Source organism: Equus asinus, chromosome 8, assembly GCF_041296235.1.
Source record: "Equus asinus isolate D_3611 breed Donkey chromosome 8, EquAss-T2T_v2, whole genome shotgun sequence".
Taxonomy (NCBI): Eukaryota; Metazoa; Chordata; class Mammalia; order Perissodactyla; family Equidae; genus Equus; species Equus asinus.
Genome location: NC_091797.1, coordinates 713,893 through 737,044, shown reverse-complemented (window position 1 = coordinate 737,044; position 23,152 = coordinate 713,893). Strand labels below are relative to the sequence as shown.

At 47.4% G+C, this 23,152-nt stretch overlaps 1 protein-coding gene across 45 annotated transcripts in view; it reads left to right on the top strand.

Annotated features, from left to right (window-relative positions):
* Window positions 1–23,152, top strand: part of RIMS1 (regulating synaptic membrane exocytosis 1) — a 416,789-nt gene that overhangs the window by 367,752 nt on the left and 25,885 nt on the right. The window contains exons 1-2 of one of the 45 annotated variants that reach the window (XM_070514604.1): window positions 21,138–21,249; window positions 22,081–22,107. The exons of 42 other annotated variants lie outside the window; for them this stretch is intronic. The gene's annotated coding sequence lies outside the window, so the exon portion shown is untranslated. Of the gene's footprint in view, window positions 1–21,125; window positions 21,250–21,675; window positions 21,714–22,080; window positions 22,108–23,152 lie in introns of those variants that run through there. 2 more of the 45 variants (XM_070514605.1, XM_070514607.1) reach the window with 2 other exon arrangements.

Genomic DNA, 23,152 nt, shown 5'->3' with positions numbered 1-23,152 from the left:
TAATATTGATAAAATCACCAGCAATGATAGCTATTATATATTGAGTAATTAACACGTGCCACCTGGTGTTTTAACTGCTTTTGTGTATTCATTTCTCCAGTCCTCAGAACACGGCCACAAGGTGCGACTGTTATTCCCATTTGGCAGGTTCCCCGACTCGCTGGAGGCCACACAGCTCTCAGAGGTTGCAGTAGAGCCTGTGCTCTCAGTCACCTCACTGTGACCCCCTCCAGCTGCACATGCACACAGCTCTCAGAGGTTGCAGTAGCCCATATGTTCTCAGTACCTCACTGTGACCCCCTCCAGCTGCACATGCACACAGCTCTCAGAGGTTGCAGTAGACCCTGTGCTCTCAGTACCTCGCTGTGACCCCCTCCAGCTGCACATGCACACAGCGAGGTGCCGGCTCTATGCCGCTTTTTTAAAGCAATCATAGGTTCTCGACATTTCACTTTGTTCTATAATACTGCCTTTTTTCACTTAAGAAAAGTGTATTTAGGAAGACCACTTAGGGCCCCATTGCAGAAGGCCTCTCCAGGGCGGGCGAGGACTAGCTGGACGAGTCTGCAAGATGGCATAGTCCTGTGTACGCTGGAGTCTGGGCAGTGGGAGGAGGGGTGTCGGAGCTGAGACTGCGTGGTCTTGCCCTCACTGAGTGGGCCCTGGGGTGGGACATGCTTTGTCACTTCTGGCCATGTGGAGGTTGGGACAGTCAATGGGAAGGATTTTGGGCAGTTGAGGGTCATCAGAAATGGTCCCTGTGGTCAATGAATCTGCCTGGAAAGAAGTATAGAATATAAAGGAAGGCGGTCTGGAAGACTCTTGAAGAAAACAGAAAGTGTGAGGCCTATTTGAGCCTCAGTTTCCCCAGCTATAAACTGGAATAATAAATGGTACCCACCTCAGAAGAATAACGATCTGCAGAGAGAGACTCAGTTCTCTGCGCATGCGCCCCCTCCACCCTCTGCCCAGCCTGCCTTCCCTGACTCTGGTCAGCACACTCCAGCTCAAAGCCTGTTTCCTACGGCTCACAAGCTAAGAATTATTCTTACCTTTTTTCATATGGTTGTAAACAATCACAATATTTAGTGACGTGAAAATTATATGAAATTCCATTTTGGTGCCCATAAAGACCATTTTTTAAATTTATTTATTTATTTATTTTTGAGTAAGATTAACCCTGAGCTAACATCTGCTGTCAATCCTCCTCTTTTTGCTGAGGAAGACTGGCCCTGAGCTAACATCCGTGCCCATCTTCCTCTGCTTTATATGTGGGACGCCTGCCACAGCATGGCTTGCCAAGTGGTGCCATGTCCACACCCGGGATCAGAACCAGTGCACCCTGGGCCGCCAAAGTGGAACGTGAACACTTAACCGCTGCGCCACTGGGCCAGCCCCCCATAGAGACTGTTTTATTGAAGGGCAGCCATGCTCGTTCATTTATGTGCAGTCCGTGGCAGCTTTCGTGCTGCAAACGCCGAGACCTTGTGGCCCATGAAGCTGAAAATACTCACTGTCTTGTCCTTTAAGGAGAAAGTTTCCTGACCTCTCCTCCAGGCCAGGAACTTAGTGCCCGTCCTGCAGGATGCAGCGGGAGACAATGCAGAACGGGGGTCGTGAGTGGTCCCCAGACACACTCTGCTTCTCAGAGTCAGGAGTTCTTTACACGACTACCCTGATTTCCATTTTTTTCCCCTTATTCCTGCGGTGTTTGTACTTATACCCAGCACCCATTGGTATCATCTTCCTTTAGAGACAGTGATTCTCCAGAATGCCGGTTACCCCACAAAGACGAGCATCTTCAGATCTCAGCCTCACCCTCGAGGTTGATCCCTGCCTTAGCTGCTTACCTGAAGTGGTGGAGGCCCATCCCCTGCTCCCTGCCGCCCCCTCCTCCCTACTGTCCCCAGTTGGGAGCTCAGGGTCTGTGTCTGTCCCATCACCCATGGTCTGTCCCAGCAGTTGGCACATGGCCGCACTGGGCACACGGGGATTTCCCTGAATCAGTGAGACCTTTGAAAGGGTTTTTCCGTGTTCTGTCTCTTGCCTCATGAGCCACTCTGTCCTCCTCACACTCCAGTCTGAATTCTGCCCTTCCAGGCCCCAAGCTCTTCTTGCTGAGGCCACAGAAAGTCCCTAGGCACGAATCTGATGTGGATAAAATTTAACTTACAGTATAGACCACAGGTCTTGTGCCGATATGAAACCAAGGAGGTGTGCATAAAAGAAAACGTCGGTAAGAGATGTCTACTTTGTGTTTGACGTCACTGATGCCTGGTTGTTCCCCTCTCACGTGTGTCCCCTCGTTCCTGGCAGTGCTCCAGCCCGACTTACCTTCCTTGGGTTCGGAAGGCACACCTTCAGACTTCTTTCTTTGCGCCTTTACAGGTGCTAAACCCTCCAACTGGAAGGTTCTTGATCTCTCGTCCTGCCTGTCAAAATCCTCTTGTCACTCAAGCCTACCCAAATTCCAGCTTCTGTCAGGGCTGAAAGTGATCCTTGAACCCCTGTGAGGCTTTGCTGGTCCTCACGCAGTGCTGTGAAATCCCACTCTGGCCATCAGTGTCGGTAGCGCTCTGGGCACAGATGCACTGCGAGTCACTCAGGGGCGGCTGGTCCTGACACAAGTAGTACCCTCAGGGCAGCGGGTCTTGGGAGACGTCCACGGGCAGGCAAGGACAATGCTCAGCCAGAACGTCCCGCGCAGGTGGTCGTTAAATGATCACATTGTGGTATTTCCTTTAACATCGTGACACGCTGTTCTTAGCGGGTAAATTTAAAGGGAATTTTTCTTCTGTGTTGGGTTTTGTTATTTTTAGGAAATGAATACATCTCATTTTTTCAATTTTAACAAGAACTGATTTTTCTATTATTTCTCTACCTCCCTTCCCTTTCTCTTCTTTGCTTTCATGTCACTGCAAAAGCTCCTGGATGTTTTACTGGATAATTCCACCTTCTTGCTTTTCAGTTTTAACTCTTTTATAAACAACAGTAAATGATTATCATTTTAAGGTTTTGAGACAGTGAACAAACTACTGCAATGATAACTTCTTTACCATCACAGTAAAAGCCAAATAAGGTAACATTTTATTAGAAAATTACTACTGAAAGATAACAGTTTGTGTTGATAATGATTGATAAAGATATTGCAGCTTTTGAAGGGCCGGCCCCATGGCCGAGTGGTTAAGTTCGCATGCTTGGCTTCAGTAGCCTGGGGTTCACCAGTTCAGATTCTGGGCACGGATATGTCACCACTCCTCAGGCCATGCTGAGGCGGCCCCCAACATGCCACAACTAGAAGGACCTACAATTAGAATATACAACTATGTACTAGCGTTTTGGGGAGAAGAAGAAGAAAAGAAGAGGAAGATTGGCAACAGATGTCAGCTCAGGGCCAATCTTCCTCACCAAAAAAAGAATTAGAGAAAAGCTACTGCAGTTTTCCACAGCCTCTTACATGTGTCACTTCATTTAATAAAGGTCTGGCAGTTACTCTTGTGAAAATACTTAGGTAAGAAATGCAAAAATGCCAAGCACTTTTGGAAATGTGTCTTTTGTTAGGGACAGAGAGCGAGGCCCCCTGTGTAGACTGGATCTACCACAGCTGCTACACAAGTCGGCGGGTAGATTCTTAGGGAGAAAATAAAACTCTGCTGTTGGGCAGGCACATCGTGGTGCTTATTACAGAGCCACTTGCAGCATAAAGATTCTTCTCTTGACCTGAAGAATGCGGTGCGCACACTGGTTCCTCGTGGTTTTCATGACCCGTCACGGACGCCATGCTCCAGGACTGACAGTCAGCATCCAGACCCAGCTCAGCCCCAGGACACTTTTTTAGATGGAAATACCACATTCCATAGGTCTTAATTTGAAACTATCAAATAGTAAATAATCACATTATACCTACAAAAGTTTCAAATGAAAAAGATAAATTATAGGTAATAAATTTATATTTGTAAATAAACATGTGGTTGCATAGAAACACTTGCTACTATCTAATGAAGTAGAAATGTATTGATTGGGAAATATAAGCAAAGCAAGTAACATCTTAATTTGACGCTTCTATCACTCTGAATTTGAAAGTGCAAGAAAGAATCTTTGATCTGTCTGCCTGCACTATGGAAACTGAAAATAGATGCAAAGCCTCTAATGAGGGAGATTCTCGAAAGGAAAGCCCACTAATTAGAAATTCACGGGAAAATACATCCAAGAGATAGTTAATCGACTCAGCGTGATTCACTGCTGCTAAAAAGGCCAATTTCTATTTACAACTTCTACCTCAGTAAAATTCACCCCGACGATTACTCAGTTGTTTTTAAAAAGGAAAAAAAAAGAAAGAAAGAAACAGAAGATATTTTAAGAAAGATTACATAAAATTTCATGGAGATTCTGTGATCTTCAAATCATGGAGAAAACAATGCCAGATGATGTATTTGTTAGAGATTATTGAGAAGGTTGATGTGCATAGCAAGATCAGAGTAGGAAAATTTTACCTTCAAAGTAAAAACTCCCAACTCAGTTCTTTGGCTTTCTATACTGCTTAATAACTCCTCTGTCTTCTCATGGGTCATTATTGTCTCAAAGACTCAAAAGCATTATATTTTCGTGGGGAAAAACCATCCACTTCATAAGTCATGTAATCAATTTTGAAAATCTAATCTAAATTTTGTGTCCAGAAACACGAAGGAAAAAAGCTGAATTAAAATATTTTAATGTTGCATCAAATGCATTGACCAGGAAGATCCAGCATATTTTTCTCCACAGATGCTCGAATTTGGTCTAAGAGCAATTGTGAGTGTAGATTTTCCTTTCCGCGGGTGTGTGGCCTGGGCTGTGGTCCCCTGGAGGGAGTGCTGAGTCGCGTTTTTTCTGTCAGAGGCTTCTGCAGGTGCTGGAGGCAGGCGCAGGTCTCCTCAGGACTCCGCAGGTGCCTCCTGCGCCTTCTGCACGTCCTGCCCTCCCTGGCCCGGGTTGCATGAACTGACAACTCGTGCACACGTGCTGCCCTGCAGACGGCTTTGTGACGTGGTTCAAAGTGGTGCCCGTTGTCCGTTCGGTTCTGCTTTTACGTTTCCACAGTCGTCACTCGCTGCGCACTCTTCAAGGCCTCTGCGAGAGCCTGTGCCTGGGGAGCTCCCCTGAGCGCCCTTCAGAGAGGAGAGCAGAGGGCGCTCCCCACCCAGGCTGTCCACGAGCTCATTGCACCACCAGCAAGGGCTCCTTCTTTTTAGAGGACTTTACGGTTTCTCAGAGCCTTTCGTGCTCACCGTCTCATGAGTGCAAACTTACTGAAAGCTTTAAAATGACAGCCTGATCAGTTAGGAAAGATCAGGGTGTGTTAACTGAGAAAGGATGCCTGAAAAATAAGTCTTAAAGTTAAATATTACATAAGTATATGTTCTGTACTCCTTGAGGTTTCCATAAAATTTGACACGTTATTAATAACTTTCCTTCCTTTCTCTCTTGAGAGTAATTGTGAGACTTAAATACAATTGTAAGGCTCCTGAATCCTCCAAATTTTACATATCAAGTGAAATTTCGATTTTTAAAGGACTCTGCTTGCAGCAGCGTACCATACTAACCTTTGTGTTGTTCTTTCTTAGTTTTGTCCTGCTCACTTCTCCAGGGTACAAAGAAGCCACTGCTTTTGTTTTCAGCTTTACCCTTTTCCTCCTCCCTTAGATCTTTAGGTCTGTAGTGCCTGAGGCGAGCCGTTGTCCCCAATGGACCTAATTAGGTGGCTACATTTTCCTCCACTCAGCACTGGTGTAATATTTATGTGATAACACACATTTCATTCGCCCTGCGGACATCCACCGAGAGGCTTTCCGTCGCCAGCAGGAACGGCTGATGCTTGTCCCGCCGTGTGCCACGACCGGCCTCCTGGGAAGCCCTCGGCATGCCTGGTCGCGAGGCAGAGGGCGGTGACTGGCTCTGGGTGCTCAGGGGAAGCAAAGGCTGAGAGAACGTCAGTCACTTGCCCCACGTCACCCAGCTAGTGAGCGGCGGAGAGAAGTGGATCCCTGTCTGTGCCGGGGCCTCCGGCCTTGCCTGGGCTGCATATCCGTGGCCCTGAAGTTCATGCGTTGAGACCCACGCGCACTGGGGCGTGTCAGCAGGTGGGGAGTGGGAGGTGATTGGGTCACGAGGGTGGAGCCTCCTGAATAAGATCAGTGCCTCATAAAGGAGACCGCAGGCCCTTTGCCATGGGAGCTTTCTGAGGAAAGACAGCTGTCTGGGGACACGGGCCCTCAACAGACCCAGATCTGCTGGCAACCTGATCTTGGACTTCCCAGCCTTTAAAACTGCGAGAAGGAGATGCTGCTTGTTGATCAGACACCTGGTCTACGGTGATTTGTTACAGCAGCCGGGACAGACGAGGGTGGCGCTTGCACACATCACATGTTCTGGGGACGTTCAAAGTGCTGTTAACTGGGAGTTAAGTCTGTGTTATCTGTGAACAGCAGAATATCCAGTATTGATGGTTAGGATTTTGTCATTTTTATAGAAGTTTATGTAACTAGAAAAGTGTTTAATTTGGATTTTATTTTCCTTTATGGGGAGAAAACTGTACATTGTTATCCTGTATAACTTTACACACTGATTCTTATTCCTCGTTAACATGCTTTACTGTATTTTTAGTCCTATTTTACTCATCAGGAAAGTGGAACAGAGAGGTTGGGTAACTTGCCCGAGGTCACATGCTAAGGGCAGAGATGGAATTTGAACCCAGCCGTCTGTGGTTCCTACAGATCTGTGCTCTCAGCGGGGCACGTCGTCCAAGTTGGCCGGGAAGTGACAGGGTCAGCCAGCTGCCTGGCTCGGGACCAGGATACTGTGCTGCCACCCCGACAACTCGATGGGCTGATGCAGCTCATGCTGTCTCAGAATGTGCAAAGGCTCACACAGCATGGAATGGCATTTCTTGTTCATCGAGCAAAATGAGTTTGTTGGGCATCTGTGGGTTGAGTAAATTCTCCTCGGTTTTGCTGTGTGGAAGGGAGTGTGTGGAGAAGGGGTCGTAGCTGGAATTGCATTGCCTTCTCTCAGGGTAGTAGTCACATCCAGAAGGGTTCCGGTTTTCTCTGCACCGTGATGCTCTCTGAGCACTGGGGAGGTTATCACGAGGAGAAAAGACATCCTCGGCACAGCTGGGAAGGAGTCAAGAGAGAGAAGTGAGGAAAGAGGAGAGTTAGAGGACGGTTGTGTCAGCCTGTGGGGGACTCCGCGCGGCCCCGTTGTCTGACCGTGTGTAGCGAGGCACGAGGAAGAGACCGATGCTCCTGTGGGAGAAGCTGTGGCTGTAAGGAGAGCCAGGCGGTGGTCTTCAGGGCGCTGCTCGGGCGAGGCAGGGATGGGTTGGCTGTGTTGGGGAGGAGATGGGGTACCTTGAGGAAAGCCTCTGTATTCCTACAAGAAAACCGAGTGTATTTGTTCTGTTTACTTAACTGATCATTGATCCACAGGGACAAGCCTAATTATTATTGATATAGGCTGAGTTCATTGGCTACTATGAGCCAGACTGGCAGAATCTAGCACTTTAAACAGGCACCATCGTTCTCTCCGGTTTTAGGTGAGGAAATTCAAGCTCAGGAAGGTTAAATGGTTTTGCCCAGGGTCAGGTGGCCAGTAACCGGTAGATTCAGGACACTAGCATTCGTGTTCTTAGCCATCACGCTGTGCTGTCATCCTCAAGTAACTTGACGTGTAAGCTGAAACAATTCCACCTGCTGTAGAAATTGAGCCTAAAATGCGTAAAGTCTCAAGTTCAAAAAATTCTATTTATTGTTCATTTAGCAGTTTGGCAGGTGCTCCTAGTCCACTCAGCTCCTCGCAGTGGTTCAGGCACCCAGGCTCTTTGCGTTTTATGCCTTTTTGTCATCTGAATCCATCTGGCAGGACAAATGGAGAATGGAGGACGTCCCTCTGCTTCTTAAAGATCCTCGCTCTGGACGGCCATACCCCGAATCCCCTGCCGGAGCCCGCATTCTGGGGTGGGGTGTGGGAACCCCAGTACATTCTGGGGTGGGGTGTGGCAACCGCAGTGCATTCTGGGGTGGGGTCTGGGAAACGCAGTGCATTCTGGGGTGGGTCTGGGAACCGCAGTGCATTCTGGGGTGGGGTCTGGGAACCCCAGTGCATTCTGGGGTGGGTCTGAGAAACGCAGTGAATTCTGGGGTGGGGTGTGGGAACCGAAGTGCATTCTGGGGTGGGGTCTGGGAAACGCAGTGCATTCTGGGGTGGGTCTGGGAAACGCAGTCCCTGCGTAGCAGCCACTTAGTAGCAACTCTTTATAGAAGAAAGGTGAGCAGCCAGCTGGCTCTCACACACATGACTTTAGATGTCTGTCATTATAATTAGAAATCACTGGAGAGTTTAGATTATTTTTTAGGTAGAGTCTGAAAATACTGGTGCTTTCGTATGTCGTCGAAAGATGTGTGCACCCCCAGTGTGCTGAGGGCCTTTTTATCCAGTTCCAGATCCTGTCAGATCCTCAAACTGTCCCCGTGTGTCTGTTCAGGCGTCAATTTTAGGTCTTCCCGGCCTCCTCTGACTCTTGGAGTGCAGCTTCCTCTGCCCCACGCTGCACAGACCACTGTGTGGAGCTCAGCCACTTCTTTGCTTTTTTTAAACAAACAAAAGAAAAAGTTTGCCCGTGCCTAGCGTTCATGAGAGCTCAGCAGAGCTTTCTGGTGAGGACTTTACTGGGAGCGGGGATTGGAGGAAGGAGATGACTGGGAAGTGGTCAGGTCCCTTTGTTCTTGGTGCTGTCAAGTGGATTCCGACCCCTAATGACCCTGTGGACGGTAGAGCAGAACCTGCCTGGTCTTTCTGCGCCATCCTCTCCTCTTGCAGCACGCTGTCAGACAACGCTCCCCTGCTATTCACAGGGTTTTCATGACCAACTTTTTCGGAGGTGGGGATCCAAGTCGTTCCTCCTAGTCTGTCTTAGTCTGGAAGCTCCACTGAAACCTGTCCTCCATGGGGGATGCTCCTGGTATTTGAAATCCCTGCGGCATAGCGTCCAGCATCACAGCAACACACAGCCACCACAGCGTGACAACCCACTGACAGGGAAACGAGCCTGGGCAGCAGTGGTGAGGACCAGCTCTTAACCACTAGACCCCTGGGGCTGGCTGGTCTTGTCACCAGACACATAGTATTTTGCCATCTTTTCCCCCTCTCTACTGTCTCTCGCCTCTGCTCCTCCATTATTTCTCCTGCATTCTGTCAGAATCTGTAAATAGCTAACACATGCATTTGTATATCACTCTCCAAGTTGCTTTGTTAATATTAATTGATTTGATCTTTAAAACAGCCCTGTGAGGTGGGTTCTAGCATCATCTCCCTGTTCACCGTTGAGGAAACTGAAGGGTAGAGAGTACGTGGTGTTGGCACAGCTGAGATTTGAACCCCGGCTGTGGGGCTGCAGCCCATCCTCGTGGCCTCCAAGTGCTCCTGCCTCTTAGTGGAGATGCTTTTCACTAAGGAAAATTCTGGTGCCAGCTCTTAAGGTAGAATTCCGTTTGGGTAAATTTATTGCTAACATTAAGCTAATTTTTAGTCTTACTCAAGTGCTTGCTGGAGTTAACTGTGATGACCACATAGTGCTTGTGACAGTGTAACAAAAAGTGAACTGTGTCACACCGCCAACCCCAGGTTCTACTCACACTTCCTTCCTCAGAGGCTCTGTAAACCGTGCTCAGTGTCAGTTCTGAAGACCGAGACAGTTGCTGTTGATTGATTTAACTCTGGGGGACTTAATTGTCGTTTTTCGTAGTGTTCTTTTGCTGATTAGATAAAAAGATTTTGGTAGATGTATTTTGGTAGACATTTTGTACACCCCGTGTGTGTACACCTGCAAAGCATGTTGCCACACCCCAGCGTACTTGACCACCTGCTTAGTTCCTCAGACCTTTACTGGGCTTGTCACACAAGTCAGGGCCAGAAGTACATCCAGACACCACCGGGCACCTTCACGGCTGCTACTTTGAACATAGATGCCAGCTACCAATATTGGCTTTCATGCTTTTTTCTGCAAATTCATTCTTTCTTTGCTTGGTGGCTTGTTCAATTGTTGAACACCTAATGAAACTTAATAAACCTGTAGCCAATAGGAGGGAAAACACTATTCCGTGTTGTGATTGTGCATCCAAAGTGTGACCAATCTGTTCCTGAGACAGTGCAGCGTGGAAAGAAGAAGGGAGACCTTGACATTGTGTGCTCACTAAGGTTTTATTTAAAAAGTTTAAGCAATAGTTGTCTGTCACCATAATTTTCGATAGGATGCAAAACGTGAAGGCAAGAATGAGATTGCGTTCTAATCAATCTACAGTGGGTTTTATGCTATCTGTCAAGCTGACATAGTTTAGTACTTATAAACAAATCTTTTAAGGTTAACATGTCCTTTTTTAAACATTAGTTTATTATAGAAGAGATTTACTTGATGTAGATATTACAATTGAGTCTTGACTTCTTAAAACAAGTGAATATATGTATTCACTCTCAAGGTACCTAAAGCAAAAATAACCCAGAAAACAATGGCATTGTAATTTATTTGGGCTTGAAAAGATTTATTTCTTAAAATTATTGTCCCTTGATTGTTTATTTTTCCTTTATATGGAAAAGCCTTATTCTGTTCTTCTGCGTGCATAAAGACGACTGAAAACAATTATAATCAGCAGTTAGTTCTCACACCGATCACTTGTACAGCAGGTGTGTTCACAGGCAGAGACCGCCACATCTAGGGACCCTGGTGGTTCCACCGCTCAGGCTACGTGAAGCTGTAATGATCATATTATATGTCTACCACCTGTGGTTTCCCAGGAGTTGATTGCTAGGGCTAAATGAATATTTGTGCTTTCTGTTTATAGTTTTCTTACATCTCCAGCTCTGTACTCATTATTTATATTCATTTTCCTCCTCCCTCAAAAGAATTGAGTCATAACAAGCATAATCACTTATTTGCTGATAAAACACACTTTTGACATCCTTGCCGTCTACGCAGTGACGCCTGGTGTTGTTTCTCAGAAGGTAGTGTTGACCTGTGTTGGGTAGACATGGCTTCAGCTCAGACAGAGCCTCAACACACAGAGGAGACCGGACGCCGTCACTGACGTAATTCTGCCGACGGTCTGGAAGGTGGTCTCACCCCAATGGATCCAGCTGTCATGTGGTCTGACGTTCTGTATCTAGGGAGCCTACACCTTGATCTGAGGTGTGCCCGTTTCCTGCTGACTCCAGGCCTCCGTGCTGTCTCAGAACACAGTTACTTCCTGTCTGTGGAAGGTGTGAATGCAGAGCTGTGTTAACTCAGGAAGATTTCAAAGCCTGTCACTTGTTTCTGGAATTTGGAAATGTGCTGCTGGGATGGATAAAGAAATGCTCCACGTTTCTCTCCCTGTTCCCTTGAAATGCCTCTGATGGCAGAGGGAAGAATCTCCAGAAGACGGAGGGCGTGGCCCAAATCGGCAGCCAAAGGAGCAGGATTATTTGAAGTCTTGACTTTTATCTTAAAAAATTCGTGAGACTTTAGCCTTTCACTTCTTACATACTCATGTTTATTTTACTATAAAATTCTCCAAAATCTTCCAGTGAATGTGGAAGAGCTTTCTTCTCTAAATTCCACGTTTATCCTTTATCTTCAAGAATCCTCTGAAACGCTGCTTAATTCCCCCAGGAACATAAGCCAGAATCTTAAGGCCGGGCATCCACACCCGCGGATTAAATAGCTGAGATGTTCAGTGCAGGATGTGCCTGTGGAGAAAACACAGCTACGTCGACAGCGGGGCCATCGAAGCACAGATGGCATCTGGCACCAAGATCTGATCTCTGGACTGATGCAGTAATTTGCACAGAATCCAGCTTAGCCTGTAGGCTGAAGAGTCAACATATCTTTGAATCCTCAGAGAAACGACTTTTCTTTAGCCACCCTCGGTCTCGGGTGCTCTGGTGTTAAACCCTCAGCTAGGCTCAGCTGGGGGGCCAGTGGGTGAGTACTTTGGGCTGAAAGGTTCTTGCAGCAGCCGGGGGCGTCCTGCTGAGCAACCGTCCTTCTGCTCGGGTGGAGGGTAGTTCTGCTTGGTGGGACACGTCCGAGGAGAACCACACCAGCCCCCTGGCCTGGGGACGAGTCTTGATGGGTAGCATGTTTTTAAGTATAAACAATAGACATAGGCTTGTTCTGTGAATATGTGTGTTCCCTCTGTTAGAATATGTCAGGCCTGGGTTCCAGGGCCACCCTCTGCAGAGTTGAGCTGTGTGACCTTCTGTAAGTTCTCCGGCCTCAGCTTTCCCGGCAGCAGGATCAGGGGATGGGGCTTCATGGGGCCTCTCCCCCTTCTCAGAGCCACAGCCTCTGGTTCTGCAAATCGCTTTGCCCAACGATGACTTTAATCCAACCTTCTTCTTTAGTTTTCATATGTATATAATATTCAGTGTTTAGCATTTTATAAACTTGGAACTAAATTTGCTAATAACCATATCTCAGTCATAATCCCAACTTTCTCAAATTGATAATTGACAATTCTATGCTAAAGTATTACTTAAGTTAATTTTTTCTAAACGTGAGAATATATTGAGTCTGATTATTTACAGAGATGAAGAAATCTAGAAAATGCACCATTAGTAGTTTTTACTTGCGGATGATGCTCGACTCCTTTATTTTCACTTTGTGCGCCTCAGCTTTTGCCCGTTGCGCCCTGACCTTCCGCAGACACAGCTGCCGCCGGGTGCAAACCGCTCATCTCTGCAGCGCAGGCAGCTCAGCTGCACAGCACAGAAACGCTGCACAGCACAGAAACGCTGCACAGCACAGAAACGCAGCACAGCAGTGGCTGGATCGCACAGTCACATGAACGTGCTCGCCTTTGCCCTTCCTAGAAGTGAGTGCAGAACAGGAAAAAATAGTGCTGGTCCTGGTGGTAAGAAGTGTAGGCGTCATAAAGTGTAAGTGAAGATGTCTGACGAGCAGGGTGGACCGTGACAGTGGTGGGGCCTGTACACTTCGGCTGTGAGGACTGCTGTCCCAGACGTCTCGTGGGCCTTGGCTGGGGCACAGGGAGGCGGTAAGTGCACATGGGAACTGGAGGAAGTGCGTCGAGGCCGCTGCTGAGATTCCAGGATTTCTGACTAGCAAAGGCTGTTTTGATAAATTCAAGAGAAATTGTTGTTTGCAAACTACTGAACTTAACTAGAGATTGCATGGGGACAGATAAGGAAGAAATTTATTTAGGGGCTGGCCCGGTGGCACAGCAGTTAAGTTCACATGTTCCACTTCAGCAGCGGCCCGGGGTTCTCGGGTTCAGACCCCAATTGCAGACCTACGCACCGCTAATCAAGCCGTGCTGTGGCAGGCGTCCCACATAGAAAGTAGAAGATGGGCACGGATGTTAGCTCAGGGCCAGTCTTCCTCAGCAAAAAGAGGAGGATTGGCGGCAGATGTTAGCTCAGGGCTAATCTTCCTAAAAAAAAAATTTATTTAAACATTATTGTCTGAGATATGAACACAGAAGGGAGGCCTGAAGTTTGTCAGGCAAGAGTATAGGTTTTGAAATTCTTACATTCTTATGTATGAAAGTAAGGTTTTAAGATGAGAAGGTGGAGAGAGAATGTGACATTTAGAGCTTGGTCCTTGAGAAGGCAGGAGAGAGGGGGTTCAGGTCTAGAACAGAGGAGAGACCTCTGCCATGTGACAGGAGTGGAGGGGCAGGGCACGTGGGCATTCAGGGCTTTGTGAGCTTCTGGAAGGTGTTACCTAAGCCGGAGGTAGATCTCAGAGGACACGCTCATTGCCCTCAGGGGGCATCCCAGAGCCCGCCATTAAGACAGGGTCCCATGAGGGATGCCACCTGAGGCATCTGAGAAGCCCCGAGGGTCCTTGCCACCACCCTTCACAGTGTTCTCTGAGCTGGTCTCCATTTCCCGAGATGTCATTAGAAAGCTGTTTCTCTTCTTTCCCAGAGTGACCTTCCCAAATGCCAGAGAGCCAGGGCTGTCTCCAGGGGCTGCTTAATACCGAGCTTTTCAGATAGTAGCATGATTAGCAAAGCTCATTAAATTAACACTTAGCGCCCATTGAGTCACCAGAATCTCCCTGGGACAAGGAAATCACTTGACTGTTACATTTTGACGTGCATTCTTTTAATTAACATGTAAAATAACAACGGTTGCTTATTTGTCAAGGGTCATGTGAAATAAGTAATGCTCAGAAAATGTGAATCACAAAGACAAAGTACTCCTCAAGGTTGGGTTTCAAATATATGTTATTCTGTGTTAAAGTAAACTTTTGCCCGTGAGAACATATATGAAAAATTATTGTTAAAAATCATGGAAACCACCCAAAATAAAAATATTGGCTTTCCCCATCTTTCTGGAAGCATCTCATATCTTTCTATGTCAGCGTTTGCATAAGATTTCTAACACAAGTCCTGTAAAATTTATCGGGTAGGTGTTTTTGCCTTAATTGGAGTGACTGGGCCAAAACAGAACAATTTACAAGTCAGAGTTTTGTTCACTCTCCAAATTCAAATTTTATAGCCACCCCAAATTCCCCAGCAGAGGATTATTAGTTCTTACTCACTGAGCTGCCTGCCTGCATTTCGTCCTCCCCTCACCACCATAAAAAGTAACAAGTAGCACCCAGCTTCCCTAATATTTTAATTTGTGCCAAATAATGGATTATAAACATCCCTTTAATCATCATATTTCATGCTGGCTTGAAGTTCCCGTTTGTGCAAGGTTAACTTATATTTTATCACCCAGCGTCTGACTGGAGCACTGTGTCTTTATCCCTCCTATAAAATACTCTGCCTATTAGCAGCTGCCTTCAAGCATATATGGAAATGTTACTAGTCAAAATCCTTATTGGTGAGAAAATACAGAGGGGCTGCAGTACAGCATTATTCGGCGTGTGTGTCTGTAAGTACCAGGTTGTCATTGTATTAACGTCACGGCTACGGCCCTCCAGTTGTCAGATCTCACCCCGGGTACCATACGTGCATCATTTCTGTTCCTTCCAGAAAACAATGCAGTTTCCGCTTTACATAGAAGGAAACTTAAGATAAACAAGTAACCAAAAATCATATCAGTGGTAGTGTTGGGTTTAAATGTAGGTTTTTGTAGAGTCTAAATAAGGGGAAAACGTGTGTCTGTGTGTGTGTCTAAAGGCAGGAGAAAAGGCAGTGTTATTCTTGTGTATGGTTCTTAGGTACTTACTAAGTGTGGACTCAGTGGGCTCTGATTACAAATGACTCCTCTACAGGCGGGAACATGATAGCGTCTACAGCGGGTCATGTTTCGTGGGCTCGGAATCCTCTTTAGAACTGGTAGTTTTTGAAAAATTGTTTGGACACCTATAATTATTCTCGGGATTTGGATCATGAATCACAAGAAAAACAAATTTTAGGGAGATCTATTTTGTAGAGTAATAACTTCTTGAATAATTTAGGAGGGGCAGTGTATTTGGGTTTTGGGGGGGTGGTTTTGGTGAAGAAGATTGGTCCTGAGCTAACATCTGTGTCAGTCTTTGTTTGGTATGTGGGATGCCACCACAGCATGGCTTGACGAGCGGTGCTAGGTCCACACCCAGGATCTGAACCCGCCATCTCCAGGCTGCTGAAGCAAATGCACCAACTTAACCCCTGTGCCACCAGGCTGGCCCCATGGTGTGTTCATTTTTTATTGCTGCTGTTACAAATTACCACAAGTTTAGTGGATTGAAACAACAGAAGTGTGTTCTCTTCCACTCCTGGAGGCCAGCAGTCACACAGGGCCAGGGTGTTGCAGGGCCGTGCTCCTCCCAGTGGCTCCAGGGAGAAGCCATGGTCTCTGACAGGCTGGCAGCTGCCCGCATCCCTGGGCTCATGCCCTCCTCCATCACTGCTCTCTCACTCTGACCCTTCTGTCTCTCTCTTCCTCTCGTGAGAACGTTCGTGATGACTCTCTCTCCACCAGATGATCCAGGATAATCTAATTTAAGGTCAGCTGATTAGCAAACCTGACTGTCTGTCTATCTGCCACCATAACTCCCGCTTGCCGCCTGACGCAGCACACGGGTGCTACAGATTAGGACTTGAATATCTTTGCTGGGCATTATTTTACTTACCACAGGCAAATTTAGATTTTGTAGAGTCTGAAGTTTATGGAAATACCTGTTAAAAAGGAACAAATAAAATTACAGATAACAAAACTAGACACTACAGCACATACCTACATATCATCAGAAAAAAATGACACAAAATACAGACTTGTACAAAGGCAACCTGCATAGATACATCCCACTTAATCGAAACTAATTTTTATAAGTATTTTTTTTTTGGTGAGGAAGATTGGCCCTGAGCTAACATCTGTTGCCAATCTTCCTTTTTTTTTCTTTTCTCCCCAAAGCCCCAGTACATAGTTGTATATCCTAGTTGCAAGCTATGCTAGTTCTTCTATGTGGGACACAGGCACAGCATGGCTTGATGAGCGGGGCTAGGTCTGCGCCCTGGATCCAATCCAGCGAACCAGGGGCCGCTGAAGCAGAGCACATGAACTTAACCACTCGGCCATGGGGCCGGCCCCTAAGCAAAATTAATTTTATCCTCAATTGTTTAATGAGCCCATATATCAAACATAACAACTGTGCAATAAAAACGCTTCATTCATAACTCACATTTTTTGGCTAAATTAAAGATAAACAGAACCCTTGCCAAAATTATGTCTTCAAAGTTTGGTGTGTAAACAACTCCTTATTCAGTTTTATTTATCTCACTTTTTTCCATCAGTTCAGCTGTCCAATTCCTTATGTTCTGGGAGCTATAACACAAAGAATATGAAATTGGGAGCCAGAAGACCTGTGATCAAGACCCTGCTTATTCGGTCATTCAAAGTCTATTTATTAAGCATCCAAATTCGTGTGGGCACCATGCTTGGCTCAGAGGATGCAGGACTAACAGCATAGACGTGGGCCTCGTGCATCCTACAGCATAAGGAAGAGACAGACGTCGGGAGGGCGTGCCAAGCTGCTGGAGGTTACAAAGGGGCGTGGGCCCTGTGAGCGTCCAGTGAGGACGGGGTGGGGAGGTGACCCCGGGCCTGAGGGGCAGGCAGAGGCGAGTCGGGCAGGGACCAGAGGAGACTGAAGAACTGTCACGACAAAGACCTGTGACGGGAAAGCTGGCACTAATTTTGAGGAGGTCAGAATACCAAAGCCGATTGAGGAGGCAGAGACCCATGGAAGACGTTCCTCGGGGCAGGTGGGGTCTGTGGCCATGCTTGAGGGTTTGGTTGCATCTTAAATGCAATAGATGCCCTTGAAAGATTTTGAGCAGAGATGCGGTAGGACCTGGTTGGCGGGTGTAAAGCTTTTCCTGTTGATCTGGAGCATGGGGCTGGAGGGAGAAAGGCCAGACAGGTGGAGCAGGGACTTCTAGAAGTGCGTGGAGAGAAACGCGGATGGACGAGGCGTCCTTAACCACCTCCTCTGCTTCCAAGGATCCCAGTGAGTGTGCCTTTCTGCTGGTGACGATTCCTTCATAGAAAACGTTCTCACCAGGTGCTGTGTAAACACACAGGGGAGCAGGCTCCCTACTGGACCTTCCTGCTGGACTCGCAGTTCTCGACGTCTCTGACCAGGTCTTTGCTGTCATGTCTGATTTACACCGGACACAGTTTCCTTAAATACAGGCACTTCAGGCATCAACGAACTGACGAAGGGGACAGTTGGGGAGTTAGGAAGTTCCTCCTCAAATCACGCCAGGATGTCTTTCACTGGGTTTAGAGGTTCTCTGGCTCAGTTGAGAGCAGGAGGACGTCCTGGCCCCACACAGCCTCCTGTTCTCATGGGCTGACACCTCTTCCAGGACTGCTGGTTATGGGGCGCCGGGCACCTTCCTTGCCAGCGCCCCGGGGCACACCTTGCCTTCAGTCACGTCTGCTAGCGTGAACTTCTCACCCAGCGTGCCTTCTCCCTGTGCAAGCTGGCCGGGCCGGTGTCCGCCCCTGTCCCTTTAGCACAACTCCATGCTGGCCCCTGTTTTCCGCCCTCAGATTGCGGTGGTGTAGAAAATGCTGTCTGTGTAGTTGTGCAGATCTTTCTCTCACGGCGTCACATCTTGGGCCCCTTCCCATAGCGTTTCCACCTCTGTGACATTGTGACGAGGAAACACATCACTGGGATACGTTCCTCTGTTGGTAGAAATGATGCTTTTAAAATAGTGAGTATGGTTAGCCATCTAGGAGTTTCCACCGTGGAGAAGGAGGATCTGAGGAGACTCCACTGTGTGTGTGTTTTCCACATGCACCTGTGGGAAGTTTGCCACTTATAGTTTATTTCAGGTAAAGCTCATTCTAATCTTTGTAAGGCACTAATCAATTGACTAATTAAGGAAAAATTCTCTACATTTCCCAAACATTGGCTAAACCTCATAGCTCTCCAGCCTTGCAAATAGAGTAAGCCTTTTTTTTTATTTTTGAGGAAGATTAGCACTGAGCTAACTACTGCCAATCCTCCTCTTTTTTGCTGAGGAAGACTGGCCCTGAGCTAACATCCGTGCCCATCTTCTTCTACTTTATATGTGGGACGCCTTTTGCCAAGCAGTGCCATGTCCGCACCCGGGATCTGAACCGGCAAACCCCGGGCTGCCAAGAAGCAGAACATGTGAACTTAACTGCTGCGCCACCAGGCCAGCCCCTAAAGTAAGCTTTTGACAGCAGTGCTGGGTGGGCTCCCTGTGAGCAGACCCTGAGGCAAAGGTTTGGGTGCAGGCGGTCTGAGCGGTGACCCAGGAGGCACAGCATGGATGCCGGGAAGTCACACAGGAGAGAAAGCCAGCAGAAGGTGTATCACGAGGCAGGTGAGGGCTGTGGGCAGTGGGACTTGATCCTTTGGGGTTCTGGGGGACACAGGTAGAGCCCTCTCCCCCGGGGGTGAAATAATTGCATCTGTTCAACGACTCCCACCTGTCATGGGCTGAGGCCTGCTCCCAGGGTCAACGGCTCCCTGGCACTCAGGCCTCTTTTCCGTGTGGCCCGCTAACCCAGTGTCGGAAGGGTCCTCAGCAGAGCGAGGCCATCCTGGCGTGAGAAGCGCGGAGTTCGAGGGGGCGGCGGGCACCCAGGCGTCTCGCGGCAGCCTCCTCCCAGCGCCGCGCGCACCCTGCTGCGGATCCAGCGCTGGGCGGGGGCGCGGCCTTGCATTTCTGCAGTCGCCATGGTCAAGGATGCGCACCTGAGCCAAATACGGGTTCTGGGAGGCGGTTTCCACTTCTCCTGATTTGCCCGAATGCGCGGTGTTTGCTCGTGGGCCTCCTCTCTCTGTGCCTTCTGTTCCCGTGGGTCCGCCGGACTCCGCCCTTGCTGGTGTCCTCTTTGTCCACAGCGCAACCCAGGGAGGTCAGGCCGCCTCCTCTGTCGCAGCCTCCGTGCGCCCCACGAGGCCTGCTAGGTTTTCAGCAATGCTTGCGTCCACCTATTTCCAAGCTCCTTTAATGAGTTTTCTGTTTATTTGTAACTTTTGGCTCTCACGTGGAGCAAATCTTATTAAAGAGGTTCTCTCAAGTTGTTAAAAGTTCGGATGGCTTCCTCTCGTCCTTTGAGGGCAGCTGCATTTTCTTGAGGGGACAGAGTTCTCCGGCCTGGATCTCAGGGGTCACAACGGGCTCCGCGGCACCCTAAGGCTGTCCAAGGGAAAAACAGCAACCAGAGGCCACGCGCCGGTGATAACCATGACGGTGCGCATCTCCTGTTTGGGAGTTGTCTGAGGATCTTGTCCATTTTCCATCACTCTGCTCCAAGTTAACTTGCTTCGTTGTGCTGGCAAAGGTGCCCCCACTATGCGCACGTGGTTCCTGATGCGAGAAACACAGGTGGAAACTCCACGCTCTAAGACGCACAGGCCGTTTTGACCATGGGACCACTGGGTACAACTTTGGAGCTCCTTGGCTTCCCTTCCTTGCCGCCTGGATGCTAACAGCCGTCTCAGTGGAACTCCAGGGTGTCGCCTGTCGCTGTCTGAGGCATGTGTGGTTTAATTTAACGTCTGTTGGTTTCCTGCTTGTGTATGTGCTGACCGCATAATTTATCCAAATTGGAGCATCTCTGAGAGTAGAAAAGGGACACTGTTAATAACGTGCTGGAACAGCAGGCACAACCCAGGGTCATCCTGAGATCCCCAGGAAGTATGACAACCCCACACCTTTGAGGGTTCCTGCTCGGGACAGAGCTGGAGGGAGGAGGAGGCAGCAGGGGCGCACGCTGGACCCCAGCTCCCCAGAGCCACTGCCTGGAGGTGAGGGGGACCAAGGGGGGGAGGGGCTGTCCTGGTGAATGGGCCCCTTGCTGCGTTTTCAAGGCTGCGTCCTGAAAAAGCTGGAAGAGGCCATGGGTTTTATAGGACCTGGGCCTGGAGTGCAGTTTGCTTTCGTTTTTGTTGCTGGCGATGGTTTTGCCACTTGCTGCGGCTTCCCTCTCGAGCCCAGGTTCTCACACTTGTAAAATATGGCATACTACCCTGAGCACAGGGCTTGGGGTGTGAAGAGCGCTCAAAAAGGGCGAGCCCCTTTCTTTCTCTCCGATGTGGACAGTGCAAGGGAAACAGGAAGTCTGTGATGCTCAGTAAGTGCGTTTTGAGAGCGACCATATTGACGGCTGGAGTGGGTTACAGGTGCCACATGGGCACCTTCGTGCGGGACCTTCCTCTTGCCCTGTGAGGGCCCTTTGAGCAGGTTCACCCCAGAAACCACGTGCTAGCCCTGAGCCCCATTCCTCTGACATTTCTTACATGGCTAGGAAAGCTGCATGGTGTTTAATAAAGTCAGCAACATATGTTCATTCTATTTGATTTAAATATGTCTTCATTATACGTTTGTTTAAAATTTTGTGACTTTGTAGCAGTTTTCCAATTGTGGCCATTTAGCAGTTTTCGGATATGTGAGATGATGCATCTCAAATTTACTGAGTGATTTTTCACTTCATGGTCTTATATAATAAGCTGCAGGAAAAAAACCACTCTTGACAGAAGCAGTTTAATCATAGTGTGTATTTGAGAGAAAGAGAGGGGCAGGAAGGGGGAGGAGGGGAGAGACCCAGAGAGAATGAGAGGGAGGGAGAGAGGGAGGGAGGGAGGGAGGGAGGGAGCATCCACTCCCAGAGCTCCAGTATCCACCCCGAGACAGCGGGTTATTTAACCCAGGCCAGACCTTCTCTAGCCTTCGGTTTTCCTCTGAGGTCAACTTAATGGTGATTCTTCATCTTTTCAAGATAAACAAGGTAAGTGTATGTTCCATGTGTGAATTTACTAAGTCCTAACAGGAGTTTGTTAATTTATAACTTTCCATGAAACTAAAACCAAAAGCCAAGTCTCGGTGTTTGTCTGAAGGCTTCAGCAATGTGATAACAGTTTCAAGCAAAGGTTGTGTTATATTTGAGATTACTAATAATTGGGTGAAAAAGGAGAAATGTAAGGATTGTGTGCAGTGGATGAAGCACTTATAGGAGGATGCTGCTGTAGGTCTGTTTATAAAATTGTAATATCCAAATATGATTCACGTTAAACCTAGACTTGGAGGTTTTTAAAGCTGGATTTGAAATCGAGTAGAGCTTCAGCTCTTGGGACCAAAACATACATCTTAGTGCTATCACAAAGTTATGTTTTTCTTTAAGCAATTTCATTTATATTTAAAATTCCATCAACAGGGTTGCAGACCACATAGCCCTTTTGCACACAATTAAATGTGAGTACTTTATATGGACATTTATTTTGGAAATTAGGAGTATATTTTGTATTTTGAAATTGTAAATCATATTTAGGCTACAAAAGTTTTTCCTTTCATTTTGTTGCATTTGGGCAAGGACCAGAGAAATGTTACTTTCTTGTGTGAATAACGTTTTGATGACTCCTGTCAACTGTGTGATTTAGGATAGTTCGTACTTCTTTTTCTAAGACTTCCTACTTACGAAGATCTTTCTCAGCTGTATTTTAGAGAAACCAATTAAAATTCTCAAACAATAGGCATGTTTTAATTATCTTTAGATCAGAAGAAAACATACATGTTAAGAATTTAAAGAAATTTCAAAAATGGACTTATTTTATGCTTTCAGATAACGTATGGGGAGAAGTGTCATCTGGTGAGTTTTTTTCCTACTTCATCTGCACTGTTTTGTGATTCACTCTGTGCTGATGCCACAGGCAGCCTGGCTGAGGTTGGACGTGTCGTACTGTCACCACCAGAGTTTGTGCCAAAGCCATTCTGAGCAGCTCTGGGAAAGGCCAGTCTTGTTTATTTACGTTCAAAACCCTGCTGTTCTCCATAGACTAGCATCTAATCTGTGGGGTAAAATCAGCACTTAGCAGTGACTGCCTTTCCTGCTGCTTTCTAAGAAAAACGCTAGATCAAAAACTGATGGCGGACACTTGGCCCGTGAAGGGTCTCGTGGATTATTAAAGAACAGAGTTCCGCATACTGCTGTTTTATCTGTATTTTTATTTTATGTTCTCAGTGATACTTGTACGGAATTCATTCCAAATTTTTAGTTTCCCTTAACATTTAACTTCAGACTCTGGGCTCCTCCATGGAAAGAAGGCATAAATATGCTTAGGATGGCTGTAACACGTCCGTGATTTATATCTTTCTCTCCCTTAATTCCCAATTTAGTTTGTCATTTGTCTTAAAAGGAATCTTAACATCTGTTTGGTTTTATGCCATCCTCGTGTTTAACCAACCGAGGGAAATGTCCCCTTCTTATCTGTGCTTATTATTAACGAGCAGCAAGAGATTATTTTTCTACCTAAGTAAAAAAGTTTGTTCTTTTCTCTGTCACACTCTAAACGTGGCGTAAGACCAGCAGTGCAGAATCGGTGTGGTCTGCAGCAGACTTCTACCTGACTGACCCACTGACGGGAGCCGCTTGGCTCGCCTGAAGATGGAGATGCAGTGGACGCCCTGGGCTGTGGTTGCTGCGATTCACTCGGCGTCTCGCTGCATAACCATCTGCTGGGCACCAGGCTTTCGCAAAGCTCTCTGGTGGGAGAGGGTGAGGGGAGTGAGACCAAACCGTGTCTATTCGGATGAAAAGTTCTGTGTAGTGGAAGACTACTGAAAGTGTGCCGCGTTAATCCAGGTGTTTTCATAGAGCGGTTCACGGTCAGTTACCAATTCTCTTAATGGAAAAT